The following is a 21943-nucleotide window of genomic DNA, read 5'->3' as shown; positions in this document are numbered from 1 at the left end:
GAATGAAAACTATCACTTAATTAGGGCTCAATTCTGAGCCCTATGTTAGAATTCTACTGCTCTCGAATCCACTTTCTGAGCTATTGGCTCTAGCTTGAAAATCATTATTCCTTGCTATAAAATAATTGCTGTATTTTTAGCTGACTAAAAATCTCAGTGCACTTCCTGCTCATATAAAGTAGGGACTCATAAGCCTCGTTTTATTTGTAAATACTTCATATGTAATATCCCCAATATAAATGTCCTTCAATGGGTGAAAGGTGATTAAATTTTTATGCATAATGCCAGGGAATAGTATCTGGCCAACAATAAGGATAAACAATTAATAGTTGCAACAACTTAATTGAATTTTTAGAGAATTTTTCTGAGTCAAAATTTCAATATCCAAAGGTTACATGCTATATAAACCCATTTATACATTCTTCATTAAATGATAGAATTTTAGAAATGGAGAAAAGATTCATGGTTCATAAAGGCTTTACAAGGAGTTGAGAGAAGTGGGAGGACAGCTGAGTGTGGCTCTGAAAGGGCCACATGAAGCATCCCATATTTATGAAACTGTTCTGTATCCTGACTGCCACCAACCATGTCAACAGCCTGAGTATGACATTGTTCTATGGTATGTTAGCAAGACATTATTATTAGGGGAACTGGGTAAGGGGATTCAGGTTTTTCCCTATTATTCCCTACACTGCATGTTAACCTACAATAACCTCAAAACAAATAAATAAAGCTGTCAATACAATTCTTTGAGACAGATCCCTCTCTATTACGGACTGAGAGTCTGGTGTTGGAGGTGCTTTATCTGAGAGCACTGCTGTCATGTTAAACGTTTAACCAGAAGTTCTCCGAGTGGAGGGAAGATTAACTTTTAGGGTTTTTCCTTGTGAGCAGTGCAAATAATTCCACCACTGATTTAAAGGTACCAATATAAAGTCATGGAATGCTAGTTGGGTATGAGCCAGCATCAGCAGAGTGGTAGATGAGAGGATGCTGCCTCTCAAAACATTCTGGGGTCTTAACAAAGGATCTTGCAGCCTTATACTTGATGTTATCTTGACCCAGAGGCCCCACTATTCTCTCAGCATCTTGAATTTGGGCTTCATCTCCAGGACATTCCTTGTTTTGAAAATCTTTTGCTGTCAGGAGATGTTGACAGTGACAACAACTTTAATTTCAAAACCAATAAACTTGGTGTTAGATATATATTATTCTGCAAATTCTTTTTTGAAATCTGCCTACTTATTTTTCTTACCTCATGTTGCAATTCTTCATCATATGTCACTGGGAGAAGTGAATTGACACTTCTGATATTCCACTAGAAAATTTCTTTAGGCGGGTTGCAAGTTTATTTTCTTTCATTTTACTGCAGATAAAAATTCAGTGCATTTCTCCACCAATACCAAGATGAATCCATTCTCCATCCTATAGCTGTAATCTTTAGGATAAAGACCCAGGACCATCATGTAGCTAAGACTGCTCTTTCCTCTGACCTCATCTCCCATCTGCACCCTCTGTTTGTTCCACAACCTTGTGAAACTTTTTTTTTTTATCTGCCCCACAATGACAAGCATCTTTGTGGCCTGGAAATATTTATAAATGTCTTACTTTCTTCCTTACATAAACTCCTACTCATCTGTATGATCACAGCTCATAGATCCCTTGGTAATAGCCTTCCTTATGTTACAGTTATGTGTCTACACAGAGCCATGTGCAATGCATTCATCCAGTGTGTTTATTTTTGAAATAGTGTACCGTTTTGTGTGATGGGTTGATTAATGTGTTTCCCTCTTGAAAAAGTAAACCACATAAGACTAGTAACTGCATCTTCATGTGCTCACCTTTTATAATTCAATGCCTCCTAAATTTACTAGCATCTGCATGTTGATAAAAATAATCATTGCACAAATTGGTGAAGTTAATCATGACCAATAAATGATTGGGCTTTCTTTTTCTCTATGAAATTTAGGGCCTTGCACATTATTTACACACAAAGATTATAAAAGCTATTGTCAAATATTGCCTTGAATATCAGCCTGATAAGTTTGTGATCAAGGAAAGAGAAGAACGAGAAAAGTTTAGAATCCCAATCAACTAATCCCTGATCATCACACTTACCCCTTCTTTTTTTTCTCCTTTTTTTTATTGGTTGTTCAAAACATTACAAAGCTCTTGACATATCATATTTCATACATTAGATTCAAGTGGGTTATGAACTCCCATTTTTACCCCAAATACACATTGCAGAATCACATCGGTTACACATCCACATTTTTACATAATGCCATATTAGTAATTGTTGTATTCTGCAACCTTTCCTATCCCCTACTATCCCCCTCCCCTCCCCTCCCATCTTCTCTCTCTACCCCATCTACTGTAATTCATTTCTCTCCTTGTTTTTTTCCCCATTCCCCTCACAACCTCAAATGGTGGTTCCATTCCCAGCTTTCCCAGGAATCTCCATACTGCTTTCCAAATTGGCCGCACCAATTTGCAGTCCCACCAGCAATGTACAAGAGTACCCTTTTCCCCACATCCTCGCCAGCACTTGTTGATTGACTTCATAATGGCTGCCAATTTTACTGGAGTGAGATGGTATCTTAGGGTGGTTTTGATTTGCATTTCTCTGACTGCTAGAGATGGTGAGCATTTTTTCATGTACTTGGTGATTGATTGTATGTCCTCCTCTGAGAAGTGTCTGTTCAGGTCCTTGGCCCATTTGTTGACTGGGTTATTTGTTATCTTATTGTTTAATTTTTTGAGTTCTTTGTATACTCTGGATATTAGGGCTCTATCTGAAGTTTGAGGAGTAAAAATTTGTTCCCATGATGTAGGCTCCCTATTTACCTCTCAAATTGTTTCTTTTGCTGAGAAAAAAACTTTTTAGTTTAAGTAAGTTCCATTTGTTGATTCTTGTTATTAACTCTTGTGCTATGGCTTTCCTAGTAAGGAATTTGGAGCCCGACCCCACAATATGTAGATCGGAGCCTACTTTTTCTTCTATCAGACGCAGAGTCTCTGATTTGATATCAAGCTCCTTGATCCATTTTGTGTTAACTTTTGTGCATGGTGAGAGAAGGGGATTCAGTTTCATTTTGTTGCATATGGATTTCCAGTTTTCCCAGCACCATTTGTTGAAGATGCTATCCTTCCTCCATTGCATGCTTTTAGACCCTTTATCAAATATAAGATAGTTGTAACTTTGTGGATTAGTCTCTGTGTCCTCTATTCTGTACCATTGATCCACCCGCCTGTTTTGGTACCAATACCATGCTGTTTTTGTTACTATTGCTCTGTAGTATAGTTTGAAATCTGGTATCGCTATACCGCCTGATTCACACTTCCTGCTTAGAGTTGCTTTTTCTATCTGGGTCTTTTATTTTTCCATATGAATTTCATGATTGCTTTATCTATTTCTACAAGAAATGCCATTGGGATTTTGATTGGCATTGCATTAAACCTATAGAGAACTTTTGGTAATATTGCCATTTTGATGATGTTAGTTCTGCCTATCCATGAACAGGGTATATTTTTCCATCTTCTAAGATCTTCTTCTACTTCTCTCTTTAGGGTTCTGTAGTTTTTATTGTATAAATCTTTCACCTCTTTTGTTAGGTTGATTCCCAAGTATTTTATTTTTGTTTGAGGATATTGTGAATGGGGTGTTTTTCCTCATTTCCGTTTCAGAAGTTTTGTCGCTGATATACAGGAATGCCTTTGATTTATGCATGTTGGTTTTATATCCTGCCACTTTGCTGAATTCATTTATTAGTTCTAGCAGTTTCTTTGTAGACCCTTTTGGGTCTTCTAGTTATAGAATCATGTTGTCTGCAAATAGTGATAATAACAATTATCAATATTTATGCACCAAATAAGGGTGCTGCAACGTTCATAAAACAAACTCTCCTCAAGTTCAAGAATCAAATAGACCACAACACAATAATTATGGTTGAATTCAACACACCTCTCTCACCATTGGACAGATCCTCCAAACAAAAGTTGAATAAAGAAACTATAGAACTCAATATCACAATCAATAACCTAGACTTAACTGACATATATAGAATATATCAACCATCATCAAGTGGATATACTTTTTTCTCAGTAGCACATGGATCCTTCTAAAAAATAGACCACATATTCTGCCATAGGGCAACCCTCAGTAAATATAAAGGGGTGGAGATAATACCATGCATTTTATCTGATCATAATGGAATGAAACTGGAAATCAATGATAAAAAAAGAAAGGAAAAATCCTACATCACATGGAAAATGAACAATATGTTACTGAATGATCAATGGGTTACAGAAGATATAAAGGAGGAAATCAAAAAATTGTTAGAGATAAATGAAAATACAGACACAACATATCGGAATCTATGGGACATAATGAAACCAGTTTTAAGAGGGAAATTCATCACCTGGAGGTCATTCCTCAAAAAAAGAAAAAAAAAAACAACAAATAAATGAGCTTACGCTTCATCTCAAAGCCCTAGAAAAGGAAGAGCAAAACAACAGCAAATGTAGCAGAAGGCAAGAAATAATTAAAATCAGAGCGGAAATCAACAAAATTGAAACAAAAGAAACTATTGAAAAAATTGACAAAACTAAAAGTTGGTTCTTCGAAAAAATAAATAAGATTGACAGACCCTTAGCCAGGCTAACAAAGAGGAGAGAGAACTCAAATTACTAACATACGGGATGAAAAAGGCAATATCACAACAGATGCTACAGAAATACAGAAGACAATTAGAAATTATTTTGAAAACCTATATGCCAATAAAATAGAAGATAGTGAAGACATTGATAAATTTCTTAAGTCATATGATCTGCCCAGACTGAGTCAGGAGGATACACACAATTTGAACAGACCAATATCAATGGATGAAATAGAAGAAGTAATCAAAAGACTACCAACCAAGAAAAGCGCAGGACCGGATGGGTATACAGCAGAGTTTTACAAAACCTTTAAAGAAGAATTAATACCAATACTTTTCAAGTTATTTCAGGAAATAGAAAAAGAGGGAGCTCTTCCAAATTCATTCTATGAGGCCAACATCACCCTGATTCCGAAACCAGACAAAGACACTTCAAAGAAAGAAAACTACAGACCAATATCTCTAATGAACCTAGATGCAAAAATCCTCAATAAAATTCTGGCAAATCGGATACAAAAACACATCAAAAAAATTGTGCACCATGATCAAGTGGGATTCATCCCTGGGATGCAAGGATGGTTCAATATACAGAAATCAATAAATGTTATTCATCACATCAATAGACTCAAAGATAAGAACCATATGATCATCTGGATAGATGCAGAAAAAGCATTCGACAAAGTACAGCATCCCTTTATGTTCAAAACATTAGAAAAACTAGGGATAACAGGAACTTACCTCAACATTGTAAAAGCTATCTATGCTAAGCCTCAGGCTAGCATCATTCTGAATGGAGAAAAATTGAAGGCATTCCCTCTAAAATCTGGAACTAGACAGGGATGCCCTCTATCACCACTTCTATTCAATATAGTTCTCGAAACACTCGCCAGAGCAATTAGACAGACGAAAGAAATTAAAGGCATAAAAATAGGAAAAGAAGAACACTTACCCCTTCTTTCCCATGCTCTTAATATATATCCTTTAACCTCAGTTTTCCTCCCCAAACTATTATCTTTCCTTTTCATCAGACTTTGCATTTCCCTTACTCTTCACATGCTCAAAATGAAAGACATATTAAATAATCCATTTTATTTATTTTTAAATTTTGTTTTTATTGATTCTTTTTAATTATACATGACAGCAGAATCCATTTTGATATAATTATCAAAGCATGGTATATATCTTATTTTAGTTAGAGTCCCATTCTTACAGATATACATGGTGGTGGGATTCACTGCCTTGTTTTCATATATATATACATGGAAAAATCCATTGTCTAATCTACTGCACTTCTTATCCTCAAATCCCTTCCCCTTTATTGTGGGTTAGCTTCCACATATCAAAGAAAATGTTTGACCTTTTGTTTTTTGGTACCAGCTTACTTCACTTAGCATGGTAGTCTCCAGATCCATTTGCTGACAAATGTCATGAAGTCATTCTTCTTTATGGCTGAATAATATACCATTGTGTATATATACCATATTGTCTATATGCATTCATCCTTTGAAGGGTACATGTGTTGGTTCCATAGTTTAGTAAACTATTGATGTGGCTGCATCATTATACTATGCTGACTTTAAATCCTTTAGGTATATACCAGGAGTGCAATAACTGCATCAAATGGTGGTTCCATTGCAAGTTTTTTGAGGAATCTCCATACTGCTTTCCAGAGTGGTTGCATCTATTTAAAGCTCCACCACATCCTCGTCAACATTTCTTGTGACTTGTATTATTGATAATTACCCATTCTGACTTGAGTGAGATGGAATCTTAGTATAGTTCTAATTTGCATTTCTCTAATTTCTAGAGATATTGAACATTTTTTCACATTTTTTTGATGCTTCATATTTATTCTTCTGTGAAATACCTGTTCAGTTCTTTGCACATTTCTTGATTGGGTTATTTGTAGTATATTTTGGAGTTAAGTTTTTTTTTTTTTTTTGAGTTTCTGATCCTTCATCCAGTTCAAAGAAATTCAACTGTCTTCTGAACACCCATGCAAATCTTCTTTTAAATTCTAAAACAATATTATCTATACAAATATTATTCTAAAACAATAATATCTATGCAAATATTCTGACTCCCATTGTTAGACAGTAGGGAAATGATGACTAAATTTGTGTATAAATTTTATCTGATGGTCCTCCATAAATATTGATGCAGCTAGTGAATGAATGAAATGCCCAAGATGATATGTCTAAAAATGCTTGTATATTGAAAAGGCTAGTAATAGAGGAAAAACAGGAAATATATATGAAAACTATCATGATAAAGAAATTCCTGTCAAAATATTTATGATCAGAGGAGTCAGGTAAAGCTACACAAGATCATTTTGCAATGGCAACCTGGTAATTATATTATGCCATTTGTCCTTGGATGTGTCAAGGGCTTCAATATGAATTATAGTTACTGTTGCATTTCACTAATGGTTCATATATCAAAAATAATCAAACACAAGATAACTTTTGTCCAGTCATAGACACATAATAAAGACAATAAGGGAATGTGGCATACAGAGCGCATAAATAAATAAAAGTGGCAGGTTAAAGATACAAATGACAAAGGCCACAAATCTCACTAGATGGGACCCTTTTCCAGGACAGATGGTATGTGGATATTCAAAGTTAGTCAGCAAAGCTAAGCAGAGCCTAAGCGTGAATTACAAAGTGAGATCTAAAACAAAAAGAGAGGTGTCAATGAATGTACTTCCAGCCCTATGACACTTGATGGATGTTTCATTCCCTCCATACAGAATTCATCATGGCCAGTGTGCTCTTGCACACATAGTTATTCACTATTATCATGTTTTACTTGTCGTCTTATTATTCTTTCCTTGTTTCTTGGTGTCAATGACCTCATCAATAAGACTGCAAATCAACCAAGAGTAAACCAAATCGCTGTATAGGAAACCCCCTGCTCCCCAAATCTAGTATAACTCTGCATACTCTTAGTGGGAGCCCGATCCAATGATCAAGGTGGCCTTAACTCTCTTTCCTCTTCATTCTTCATGAACACTGGAAATAATTCCACAGACAACCAGATAGTAACTCTGCAAGACGGCAAAAGAAGGGTTTGAGAACACAGTACTGAAAGAAGAACCCAGAACTTTTTCAAGTGAATTTGAGACATAATGTAAAATACAAAAATCTCAGCAAAGAAATCACAATTATATAATTAAATATAATGTAACTTAATTTTTTTTAAAAAAATGCTTACTTAATCAGCTTAATAACATCATGGATAGAAACAGTGAGCTTAAGATCAAATCAATAGAATTTACCCAGTATGAACCACAGAAGAAGGCAGCCCTTTCCCACTCAAAATGAACAGAGCATCAGGATTCCGTGGGACAAGAGGCAAATATCTATTTTTATCATCAGAATCTCATAAAAGAATAAAAACAAAGTGAGAGGAGCTGAAAGCATCTTTAAAGAAATAATTCCTAAAATTTCCCTAAATTTAGCAAAAGATACAAAATCCTCCAAAATCAAGATGCTTAACGAATGCCCCAAAGGGTAAGCATCCAAAGATTAATGCCATAATTAAGCTTCTGAAAAGAAAAGAAGAATCTTGAATGGAGAAATGCTACATAGCCCACAGTGAACACAAAATCAGATGGCAATGGCATCGGGTTCTCTGCTGAAACCACTGAGGTCACGTGGAGCATCACAGTCTCCATGTGCTATGATGGTAATGCCACTGTGAGCTCTCTGTGTGGCAAAACTGCGCTTGAGGGGTGAAAAGGAAAAAGAGACATTTTCAGGTGAAGAAAAACAAATAATTTATTAGTCGCAGATCTAGCCTTGAAAGAATGGGTAAGAGATGTTTTTAGATAAGAATCTCCAAAGGGAGAGACTCTTGGAGAATAAGGAAGAAGCAGGAGCAGAGCTGGATCTCACGGTAGACCACCTTTATCCTCACAGGTCTTATGAACTGATTTGATAACTGATGAAATAGTCACACCATCTGATACTCTGGGCAATAATATTTAAATGAGGGCTCAGCAAAGGGAACCAGATAGAAGTAAGACTCCCACACTCACTAGAAGTGAAAAAATGATCCCAGGAGAAGGTGATGCCAAATGTATGCTGTAGCATCCCTTATATGAAGCTATATAAAGAAATATGCTCAAAACAAAGGAATCAAGAGGGAATACTAACTCTTCTCAGAAAGATAAAGGGAAATAGAGGAATTAAAAGCAACAGAAACATAACAGAAAACAAGCAATGAAATGTCAGACTTAAGCTCTATCACCTTAGCAAAATTACCGTAGGTATAAATGATCCAAATAGACCTAAAGCAAGACAGATTAGCACAAGAGATTAAAAAACATGACTTTACTGGTTACAAAATATCACTTAAAGCTCAACAGCACAGGTAGGTTAAAAAGCAAATGATATAAAAGAACATACACTGCAAATATTCTATATGTCTATGTGTTACCTATGAATTATATTAATCATGTATATATGTACACAGGTATGCATATATGTACATACATACACATAAAATATATAATACATATCAGACATATAAAATATAGATAGTAAATAAATATATACGTATTTATATATCATATCTGTATGATAAAAGCTATTAAAAAGCTAAATAAGAGAATGAGGGAGTCGTATCAGTGCATCACTGAATGAATCTGGGTGGGAAGCTTACCAACACTGCTATAGAGTTTAACAAGCATATTCAAACACAGATATGTCCATAGAACAGGCATGTTCACCTGTACCTCTCTAGCAAACAAGGCACCTAAGGAATGTCTCAGGCCAGGGTCCCAGGTGCTATGGCCATGTAGGGAGTAGATGAGATTTGATACTTGAAACAAAGAAAAGCTTTGCTTCTAATAAAAATCAAACTGAGGGAGATACAGAGGTCTTAGGCAGCCAGGGCAAGATGGCAAGTGAGGAGGTTGTGGGCAGGGCCAGAACAAAGGAGCATGGAGAGGATCTTCTGATGAAGTCAACTTCCTTCTTGATGAAAGCTCTCGAGGACTCAAGCAGGAGACCCAACCAGAGACACACATCTGTACCATGCTCCTAAACAGGGGATCCAATACAGAAACAAAAACAGACATAAGGTCAGAGGGGGCACCAATCAATAATACCAAGGAACACATGGACAGGGGAGGAGATAAAGAAAGGAGGAAATTCCAGACCATAAAAAGAACAGGCCAAAACTCCCCCACCTGATTCCCAGCTCTGGGGCCCTTTCTCTTTGGAGAAGTCTAGCTCTGTATCTCTATCTCTTATCAGTAACCTACTTCGTGCTTGCTATCACTATATCCTATTCCTCAATTCTTTGCTGAATGGAGACAATAAACTCAGCACACCTGATGGTAACAAAACCTTTCAGCAATTACAAGTTAGAGGTGAGCAAGAGAGAAGACAAGGAGCAAAGCAAATTGGCAAAGGGGAAGAGGCTACACTGAACAAACATGATTCAGAAGCCTCAACCTGGAAATACTGTACAGAGCAGGTACTATGTTCCTTTTGTGAGATGTTGGAAGAGAAATACAAGGGCAGAATAAAGGTATTAAGGGTTCAGTTAGCAGGGAGGTGAATATTTTCATTTTTTCCAAAATGAGATGAAGTGACCTGCTGAAAGTCATATCTTACTTGGTAGAGTAGGCATTGAAATCTAGGGCTCCTCACTCAAGTTGGTAGAGTTGGGATTGAAGTCCAGGGCACTTCTTAAATACCATGTGTTTTGGTCATTTTTTTTTTTTTTAGTGCTGTGACTAAATCACCCAATCAGAACAACTTCAGGGAAGAAAAATTTTATTTGGGGGCTGGCAGTTTTGGAGGTCTAAGTCCATAGAAGACTGGCTCCATTCCTCAGGGCTCAAGGTGAGGCGGGACATCATGGTAGAAGAGTGTGGCAAAGGGAAGTAGTTCACATGGTGATCAGGCTCCACTGCCAGATACAAAATGTGTATCCCAAAGCCATGAGCCCCATGCCCACCTCCTCCAGCCACAGCCTACCAGCCTTCTGATACCACTCAGTGATTCCCCATCAAAGGACTAATTCACTGATTGGTTTAAGGCTTTCACACCTAATAATTTCTCCTCTGAATCTACTTGCATTGTCTCACACATGAGCTTTTGGGGGATAGCTCACATCTAAACCATAATAACATGTGTCCTTAGGAATTTGAAGAAAGGCTTCCTAGGCAATAGGACATGTGAGAAATCCCTCTCTGGAAGCACTGATGTACCATTTTCCTTCGCAAGCCCAATCAATCAGCCTGTCTTGAACACGTTGAGATATCGTTTTAGCATTCATGTGTCATGAAACTGAAACCTGGCATTTTCTGACACCAAACAGTGAAGCAGAAGGATCTCTTCACCTTCATCTCCACTCCATCCTCCCATCTTTCCTCACAGACCTGTCTGTAAACTATTTCTTTCCAACACTTATAATGAGAAGTCCAGATAACATGAATTTTGAAGATCACATTAATTTTTTAATCTCCTTAGTAGTTTGTATTAATTGTGGACATGTATACAAGATGTAGCAAAAAGAAGGAAGAGTCCTATTAATAACTGTGACCTTAATCTAACGGTGGCCAGTCCCTCCCTATGCCAAAACAGAAAAAGAAATATTATTTCAGATTTATCATTCTCAAGTGGCAGTATGTAATTGCATTATTGATGAGGGTGATAATACTGACAGCATCAGACAATGTTTTAGCAGGCTGTGTTCTGTAGAACAAGAATGTCTTTTCTGGGCATTAGCTCCAGAAATGGCACACCTTACTGTAGTGATAATCATTAATCTAATTGTCAGAATCAATGATGTCTATATGATTACAAATTCCATGTGAATTGGCAAGAATATAATGGTAATTAGGAAAGAATGGAAAATATCTCTATCATTTAGATATTAAGCATTTACTGAGTTCTTCCTTCATGCACAGAATTAGAAAGTTGTCAGGACAGTGATAGCATGGGTTTCGCATATCTCTCAGGTAAGGAATGCATAATCTAGAAGAATGCATAATCTAGAATATGCTATATTCAAATTCAAGACTCAAAGCAGAAATCTTCATTCAACATGGTTTATCTACAATGTTCAAAATTATTAAGAGTTTATCAAGTGAAACCAGTAGACTTATAAGAGCAGCAGCATCTAACCACTCATACAATTTATTCAGCAGATCACATAAGCAGCCTCACAACCAGAAACATTTACCAGAAGAGTAAATGTTAGCTGTTTACCTAAGAGCTGACCACTATTGGTATATATTAATATTATTGTCTTATTTTCATTTAAAGATGAAAAAAAATTGGACTAGAAGCTTGAAACTCAATGCATAATATATATTGGGTGAGGAAATGCAGAATAATAGAGAGAGCAAGGGAGGGAATGGATGTAATAATCTCTGAAAAGGAAATATAATTTTTGAAAGGCATGCAGAGACATCAGGTACTCTGTTCTGATTTCAATGACTAACATGAAAAGTCACAGAAAAACATGTGAGCTAAATTACAAACTCTCTCTCTCTCTCTCTCTCTCTCTCTCTCTCTCTAATACACACACACACACACACAGCACACACACATACACATACACACTTCCATATTTGTGAATTCAAGGAAAAAGAAGACTTTTTTAGTTTTAAGATATGGGTGCAGAATGTTTTTCAGTTTATTTAAATCATTAATTAGATGTTATAGTTACAATTCACACAATAAATTGGGAAATACTAACTACAAAGGCTGATACTTAAGGATCACTTAGTACTAATTATCAAATAAATGTATAGAACCAATTTGACTAATGTGTCAAAGGTACTATCAATTGAGTTGGACAGATTTGGTAATTCTGATGCACTAAGATGCCAGTGCCATTGGGTATTATATATAATATAAGGCTACAAATTGCCATTTAATAATCACGTGGGGCTTTGTTTCAGTATTTTTTGTCAGAGAATCATTAAGACCCTTCCTGATTATTTTATTCAATTCCTCATAAGTTTACAAATAAGAAATTTCTGTCAAACAATACTATTGAGAGAAATTTTCCTTTTTAGGAAGAATGTCATGTTTCTTTCTCTTAGAAAATTTGAGGTATATAACTTGCCATTTTATGTTTCCTGTGAACTTGGCATTTGTATCCCAAGGGTTTAGCATAATGCAGGAGTTAGGGAAGGCATTCAAATCACATTTGTGAAGGGAATTAATAAATAAATGATTGGATTGTATTTACTAAGGAACTTAGAGCTAGATTTAGCAATGATCACTGTAATATTGGGTCATAATGCTGGTATATTTATTCTTCTCCTTCCTGATTTTCTATTTTCATTTTTATTTGACTAGCTTTATTACATTTTCATTTCTACTTCCAATGGGCTCAATTTGTGGTAAAGAGAAATACCTGCACACCTAACAACAATATAAGAGAAAAGGGAAAATACAAAATTCTTAATAGAGATACAAGCAGCACGTTACATAATCCCTGAGGAAGAAGCAGTCAAGTGTAGTTGGAATTTGTTAAGGAAGGAGAGATAAGGCCAAGGCAGGAGATGTCTTAAACACTCACTGCCTGTTTGGGAGAGGGTTAATTATCTGCTGGATCACAGAGTTCACACAGAGAAGTAGTAAGAGATGAAACTGAAGAGACAACTAAGAGGCTTGGGAGGAAGGTGAGTGCTAGGTTAAGTGTCTGGTTGTTAAGCTGTGCAGTTAGGGGCTACTGAAGTTTTCTAGGGGAAAATATAAAGGCAGTATTGGTATTATTTGGGAAAATAACTTTAATGGCAGTGTGAAAGATGATTTGGGAATTTAAAGCAGAAGAAGCAATTGGAAAGTTTTGCAATCGTGCAAGTTGTAGATTATAAGGGCCAATACAAGGGAAGATGGGTATGGATTCAAAAAAATGCAAAAAGAAGAATAATGAGACTTGACCAAAAGCAGGATATAAAGTAAAAGGAATCCATTATGGGCTTGCAAGGAAGCTATTTAAAGATGTAAGGGTCCAACAAAGGAAGAGCACCAAAAAGAAGACATTGTAGATTATCACTCAGATATTGTGTGCCACCACGTCTCAGGCCTGTGTTAGATCTTTGATCTTCACTGTAATTCTGTGAGGTGGGTTTCCTTCCCTCCAAATGGTAGCTGCATATACCTTTGAAGGGTCTTTCCCATAGATACACAACCAAAAAATTCTCACATGAAAATTTACTTCAGTTGTGTCTGAGTTCAAAGGTCATGCTCTGGGCACCTCAACTTTCACTTTCCTTTTGAATAGCTGGAGGTCAGGTTTAGGTGCAGCCTCCTTGTCCAGTGAAGGGCTGTGAATGTAGGTGCAGTGTCTAGGAGAATGAGACCTGGAGGACAGTTTGAATCATCTGTAGGGAGGTGAAGGTTGACACTCTGTAGTGACTGAGATCACTAGAGAGAGTGTGTGAGAGAAGATCAAAGGTACAACCTTGAGGAAGTTACACCTGTGCTGTAATTTGTATCCATCAACACTCATGCTGAAATTATAATGTTGTTGAGAGATGGGGGCGGGGGACACTTTTAAGAGACATCTAGGTCATAACAGCTTCACCTTCATGAATGGTTCCCTATCCTTCTTAAGAGGCTGGAATAGATCTCTTGGGAGTGATTTGAGGGACCATATTAGAAACATTAAAAGCAGACTGCCATCAAGCAAGGTTTTGGCTGGTCTGTATGCCCTTGCTTTCCAATTTTGTTTGTGTTCCTGCCCTGTGCTGATATCCACCAGGAGTCTTTCACCAGAAGTCTCCCATTTGCTGATGTCATACTTGTAAACTTCCATAACTGTTAACTTAATAAACCTCTTTTTAAAATAATTCACTCAGTCTTAGGTATTTTGTTGCAGCCACATAAAATAGATTAAGACAACCCAAAAGGCAAGCAGAGTCCATAGGAAGGCTGATAAGTAGCAGAGTGAAAAAGGGGAGATTAAGATGATGCAAAAAAAAACTAAGTGTGTCAAGAAATAAGAAGTGGGCTGGGATTGTGGCTCAGTGGTAGAGCGCTCGCCTAGCACGAATGGGACCCGGTTTGATCCTCTGCACCACATAAAAATAAAGGCATTGTGTTGTGTCCATCTACACCTAAAAATAAATATTAAAAAAAATTTAAAAAAAGAAAGAACGAGTAATCAGCTGTGTCAAATACTGCAGAAAGTTACATGATGGTGAGATCCAGGAAGAGGCATGTGTGTTTTGCACAGAGGGTTTCATTAGAGAACTCTGGACTAGCAACATAATCCAGGTATAAAAGATTCTCATACTCAAAAGCAAGTCCTCAGAATTTTTAAAGAAGGAAATGCAACAAGGAATGGAAATCTTAACTTGTGATTATTGGCCGTGGTTGAAAAATAGGGATGGAGAAAATAGCTGCATCATGATGAGTCATTCTGTTGTCTATTGCTTTGATTTACTCCTTCTTTATAGACTACAATGAAAGCTACCAATGTGTAAAAAAGAAATGGTAAGAAAGACATCAAGAATAGGAAGGAGAGAGGAAGAGAGAAAAAAACAAGTGAGGAAAAAATGTATTATCCTACCCTCTACTATCTGGCCTCTGTCTTGACAGGCTTCAGGCAGAACTGTGTGGCAGCTGAGTGACAAACTCAGCAAACTGGAACAGCACAAGCCCTCTTTAATTTAGACATTATATCTAATTAAACATTCTGGCATGCAAACTGCATTTACAGCAAGAAATTCTGTCTCTCGGACATGACTCATTGTTTAGCATATTTATACCATGAGAAAACATTAAAGATGCTCTGCAAGCAGATGGTTGTGCTATGCACATATATAATAGCACTTATTTTGATGTGTAAGAGCAAAACCCAATAGCTTATGCTTGCTATGGATGCCTCTGTATTTCATCTTTAAATAAGTGATCACAGAACAAATACATCTGAATAAAAAAGAATTAAGCACCAAAAGAAAACTATTTGGGAAAGTCAGAGCTTTTTGGTCTCCTTGATATTAAATGGTATGCACAATAGCATTCATTTTGCCTAACAACTAGAAATATGGAGAAAGTAACTCCAAAAGAAAAGCTATAATACTGGCTTTAGAATCAGCAACTTTAAAATCTTGAGAAATGAGGAGAACAGAAAAATAAAATGAGTAAACAGAATGCCTAGTCATTTTCAGGAAATTGAAGGAGAAAATTAGAATATAGAAAAACAGACTTGTCCTATGGAAGCCCAAAATAGAAGCCACACACCCCCACCCCACTACCTATTGCTGCATCCTAGAAAAGGTAGTAAAGGATTCCTAGGAATGAGATTGCTGTTCCTTACAGTGTAATTTTCACCTTATAAGAAACTAGAAATGTTTGCAAAGTGGCTGAATGAATCATTTTGTACTCCCACCAGTGGTATATGAGAGGTCCATTTGCTCTGCACCCTCAGAATGCTTTCCATTTTGATGATCTTAAAACAGCCTTTCTAATATGCAAAGTATGTACAACATTTTAATATTTTATTTATAACATAAAACTGAGTTATGTGGAAGTGATGAAAGGTAAAGCAAAAAATGTTCTTTTCTTCATAATCTCATGATTACAATCTAGCTGGAAATAAAAGAAAACCTATGGCATTTGTTCAGTGTTATTATTTAGCAACATCAAGGAAGTCATGTTTTATCAACAAGGTTATTGATATGTTAATTCTTATTTTTTTCTCAAAATTAAGTAAGATGTTTATCCTCCCTTTATCATTAGTTGAGAAAGAGAAAATCACAATTCCTCCCACATAAAGCTAAATAAGCTAGGGTAAATATACTGCTCCAATCATATTGTCTGAACATGTTCATGTTTATTGCTGCAACTCTAAGTACCAGTGGATAGCAGAAGACAGCTAATACAGGTCGAATATGTGAAAGGGCATCCATCATATCATCACTTGTGGTAGATTCAAATACCAGAATCAATTCTCCACTCCTCTCTCTATCCACACCCTTGCCATGTAACTTTGCAGTTCTGCTCATTGTAGGGAGTGTACTTTTCCATCTCCTGAACTTTGGCTTAGCCATGTGACTTGCTTTGGTCAAGCTGGTGCTTCTAGTTTTGAGGCTTGTCATGAGCTTGCACAGTCAGGCCTACCTTCTTGGACATTTGCAAGTATGTGAAGAATATCTCTCTAAGGCCAAGATGGGAGACATAGAAATAAGCCACTACAGTGATAGCAGCCTGAAGCCCCAGGTACCCCTGCTAACCAACTACATTAGGAGAGAAAGCCCAGAGCTCATCATTATATACCACTGAGGTTTTGAGGCTATTTATTATGCAGTAGTCACTGACAGCCTGGCCATATAAAAGAATAGACTGACTGTGAAAACTGATGCAGCATTTAGGGGAAGGAATATAATGAAGTCAATGATGGTATTTTTGTGTATGTGTGTGTGTGTGTGTGTGTGTGTGTGTGTGTGTGTATGCGCGCGTGTGTGTGTTGGAAGTTTCAGAATGAACCAAAGGCAGAGCAATTTGGGGATGGTCTTGGATACTAAGTTGAAAAATTTATATTTCAATTGAAAATTTGTGGAAAAAAGAGTGAAATAATAGAAACATTTTGTTTAAAATGGAGTTAGTAAGATGAGGTGATAAACTACAGGCTTCAGAAATAAATTGTATTTTATACAACACTCAAGAAAAAATAATTCTAATTCACTTTGTTTCAGTCACCTGGGAAAAACCCCGGAGACCCTCCATTATCACATGCAAACCATTTGTTACTCCAAAATTGATGCTGGCAACATGTTTTACTCATTTAATTTAGTCTAAAAGCTTCATGATAACCCACCCTTTACTAATAGTGATGGCAGTCACTATCCTCATCAATAAAACCTTCTTAGAAAGCACACTGGGTATCTGACACCATTCTAAACACCATGCAAAAGTAATGGAGCAGCAGTGGAGAACAACAATTCACTACATAAAGTAAAAGGTATTAGCCATGTATCATGTTAATCCACAGCCACTTCGATCAGTATGTGTCCAAAGAGAGGTCTGTAGATAACATGCCCAAGATGGCTGAGGACCTGCTAGGAGGAAAGCACAAGGGGGGTCAGAGAAAAGTTGTCAGTCCACTGTGGAGACACCCAGACATCAGCTGAAGTTCTGACTGATCTCTCAGAGCATTTTGATCAGCAACAATATTTGGCCTCAATTACATATTTAGGATGCTCTGCAGATTAGGATAGGTCTCTTAGAATAGAAACACAACTCCTGATGATAGGACTCCTCATTGGAAACAGATTTAGAAGCAAGCAATATTAGAGGTAGGAAGTGAATTTAGGATCAATAGAGAGGATGTTTCCTACAGTGAGACTATCAATCAGGTTGTTTGAAGGGATAGAGTCAGACTTCTGCAATCTCTGAGGGGTCCAAGGGAAGGAAATTCAGAACATGTTCATGGTGACTGCCCAAAGAATACACATTCCACTGAGCATAACTTTGAAAGAATTGCTTCAAGTCTGTACATAAGTCTGGGGAGTACTGCCATCTTTTTTTTTATTGGTTGTTCAAAACATTACAAAGCTCATGATATATCATCTTTCATACATTTGACTCAATTGGGTTATGTACAGACTATAGACTCTGTCAAACTCCACCTGAATTCTTTGTACAAATTAACAAACTGACTTTACATTTTGTATGAAATTACAGGAGACCTCGAGAGAATAAACAAAACAATTCTGAGGTACAAAGAAGACTCACATCCCTCAGTTTCAAAAATTAGCAGAAAACAACATTAAAATAAAGATTGTAAAACTGGGGGAAAAAAAGAATTGCTTCAATTTCCTTATTTCTTAGAAAATAAATATAATAAGCTTTTTCACCATCTATAATTCTAATTTACACTGGACATTCATTGGTTTATTCTTTAAAAGTAACTCTTTTCTTCTTTAGATTATATTTTTTAATAATTAAAACATGTTTATATATCAATGTGTATGTATATACATACTATCAAATACACTATATATTATAAAATATATAGATATAAATATTTTTCTGTATATATATGTTGTGGCACTTAGATAAATTCTCTATGTGGAATCACTGTTTGACAATCATATAGCTATTACATATGTGCATATATGTTATACATTCTACATATATATGTCTAAATCTAAATACATATCAGATACATTATTCTATATTATGTTTAGTATTTTATTCACAAGCATACATACACACATAAGTACATACGCAGTCATCCTTCTGTATTCATTGGGAATTGATGCAGCATCTCTGAGGATACCAAAATCTGTGGCTGCTCAAATCCCTCATGTTAAACAGAGAAATTACTTGCATAAAACCTACACACATTTTCTTACATATTTTAATTCCTCTCCAGATAACTCATAATACTTAATGCGATCTAAATTCTACGTAACTAATTCTTATACTGCAATGTTTTGGGAATAGTGAAAAGGATAAAAGCCTGCATTTGTTCAGTACAGACACAACCCTCATCATGCCATTTTTTCAAGGAGCTAAGATTTTCATTTTCTTGCTGAGATACAGCACTTTACACTCCCTCTTAAACTTTAAAGGATTGCCTTGACTACGTAATTACATCTGGGGAACCTGTTTTGGCATATGCATTTTAGGAGACTTTTTATTTCCTCACTGAAACAAAGGTGCATACAACATAAATAGCAACAAAGGAGATGTGAGGCCCAAACACCCAGCAAGTGCTGAAGGGAGACTGAGGATCCATGAGAAGCTGTAAGCTCTAGGGAGCACATCCACACATGGTTGCACTCAAGTGGATTCACCATAGGGGTCAGAATACAGCAAATAAAAGTTTTGGATTTTTGAATTTTCTGGAATATTTTTACAAATATTTTCAATTCACAGTTGGTTGACTCTGAATGCAGAACCTGCAGAGGTGGGAGGCTAACTGCATAGTAGTTTTCTGTGATGACAGTCAAGCAGCATTTCAAATATTATTACATCAAGATTAAGGACCAATGGGAATACATTAGTATCTTTGAGCCTTCAATCAGAAGTAAAAGAGTGCTCAAATTACTAACTCAGATAGCAATGTTATGTAGTTAGGAAAATGTCTTTTTTTTTTTTAATAAATAAGACCTTGAACTTCAACAGCTTCTTAATTGTAAAACTTGTTAAATGTTCATAAATGACATTAGTCTCTAAAGCTCCTATCTATTAAGCAGAACATAACTATTCCATTGTGTTATTAAGATAAAAGGAATTGCTGTTCTGGAGAAGAAAATGAGACCATAGAACAAAAATATCATTCCCTGGCTAGGAAACATATTACATAAAACTATGTAGAGACATAAAACTTCTACCTCTGCAAAGAAAGGGAGTTAAAGTTAGTCTTGTCTACTCTAATTATGTTAACTAAAGTTTTAACTTCACTTCTTTGAAATGGGGTCTCCAGTAGTCTTGTAGAACTTCTCCCATATTTTCTTTAACTATTGCAAGCAATCAGCAAACTATGTGCTGATTGACACAGGGAATGTGTGATGACACAGGGAATAAATGCTGGGGTTTGCATAAACAAATCAGTGACTAGTCCTACCTCTGAATACAGAAGGCTAGGAATGCATGTTGCTGGACTCCTTGTGGATGTTTTGTGCATTAAACAAAGGAGTGAAAGAACATTCTTTCATACCAAAGTGTTTCCTTTTGAAAAAAGCTCTGTTAAATCTCTCATGATCTTTTAAGGGTATTCTGGTCATGTACTGTAGCTCTGTACTCTCAACACCATTTAGATAGAAATAGAAATTTATGTCATTCAAGGTATTAATCATGTCTCCCTCCCAACCCAATTGAATGATGAGAGTTTTGCATGCTATTCAAAGACACCTAGTATTCTCACATAAAATAACTTATTTATTAGGTGAATTTTGATGATTATCTGTCTTTTCATTTATGATTACATTTGTAACAGTAAGCACATTATTAGAAGCTGTTCAATTAATTCGGTATAAAGATCTTGAAAAAAACACATAACCAGGTGCAGTAGCACATACAAAAAATCCCAATGATTCAGGAAGCTGAAGCAGGAGGATGGCAAGTTTGCAGCCAGCCTCAGTAAATTAGCAAGACCCTGTTTCAAAATAAAAAATAAAAAGGTCTGGGAATGTAGCTCAGTGGTAATGGTTTAATTCCCAGTACCAAAAAAATAAAAGCACATATTCATACCTTATACACATAAAGGCTACCTAAACCTCTGATTACTGACCTCTGAATTCCTCACTAAGGCTGTTTCAGAAATTTAGCACTGGCCATCTGTCTAATGGAGTGAGCACCACTGGGTCAAGAGTCAATGTAGTTGGACCCAATCAGTGATGGGGAGCATGACAGTGTGATGTTGGACAAGTTACCTAAATTTGCTGAATATCAGTTACCTGATTCATAAACTGGTTCTCTTATTTCATAGAGTTGTTAAAGGTATTAAATAGCATAATGTGTGCAAAAAGTTTTAGATGACAGACTAAGTGATTATTAGATGGTATTAAAAATATTATGGACTAGTTCAACCTCTTCCTACAGGAATCTTTTTACTGATGCAATGCACAACTTTGATTGGAAAAAGAGATATTAGGTCTTTCTAATCCTAAAGATCTCTAAATTTCTATATTTCTTATTGGATTGTATACCTAGAGACAATTTGTAATTCATATTCTTCCCAGGGATAGCGTGGACTGAATAAATTTTATAACAAACAAAAAATACCAAAAAAAAAAAGTGTCAGTTGTTTACTGTCAAGAATATGTGCCTGAGTGGTTCTCACAACTCAGAGCCAAATCTTGTGAATCCCAAGACAGTGGTGTTGACATGCAGCTCATGTTCTCTCTCCCATCCTTCTCTACCTCAGCCCTAAGTTTCTTTTTCCTTTGCCAGAACCATGTCCATTTTAGTGCTCTTGTTTATGGTAATTACTATCTCATGCTTTTATCATAATACTTTTATTTCCTCATTTAATCTTTTCTTAATTATTAATTTGATAAACACTGAATGGTGATCACCATATCTCAGGTGAAAGTGGGCACAAGGGAGTGTAAAGGCAGAAACCCCGTGTAGCATCAAGCAGTTTTAGCTACAGCTGCAGCCATTACTAAAGTGGAGGACATTCTGTGTAGTGAGAAACTGAAAGTAACAGTAATGAATTTCCGAGTAATAGAGAATAAAATCTATATTTTTCCTCCAAGGTTATTACCAAAAAAGATACTGAATATAGACTCCAGCACTCAAATGCAATTTCAAAAGGTATACCTAGACATGGATGGAATATTGTATTTG

The sequence above is a fragment of the Callospermophilus lateralis genome, chromosome 16 (genome assembly GCF_048772815.1).
Source record: "Callospermophilus lateralis isolate mCalLat2 chromosome 16, mCalLat2.hap1, whole genome shotgun sequence".
Lineage (NCBI taxonomy): Eukaryota > Metazoa > Chordata > Mammalia > Rodentia > Sciuridae > Callospermophilus > Callospermophilus lateralis.
The sequence above is the reverse complement of the archived record's forward strand: the minus strand, read 5'-3'. Positions refer to the sequence as shown.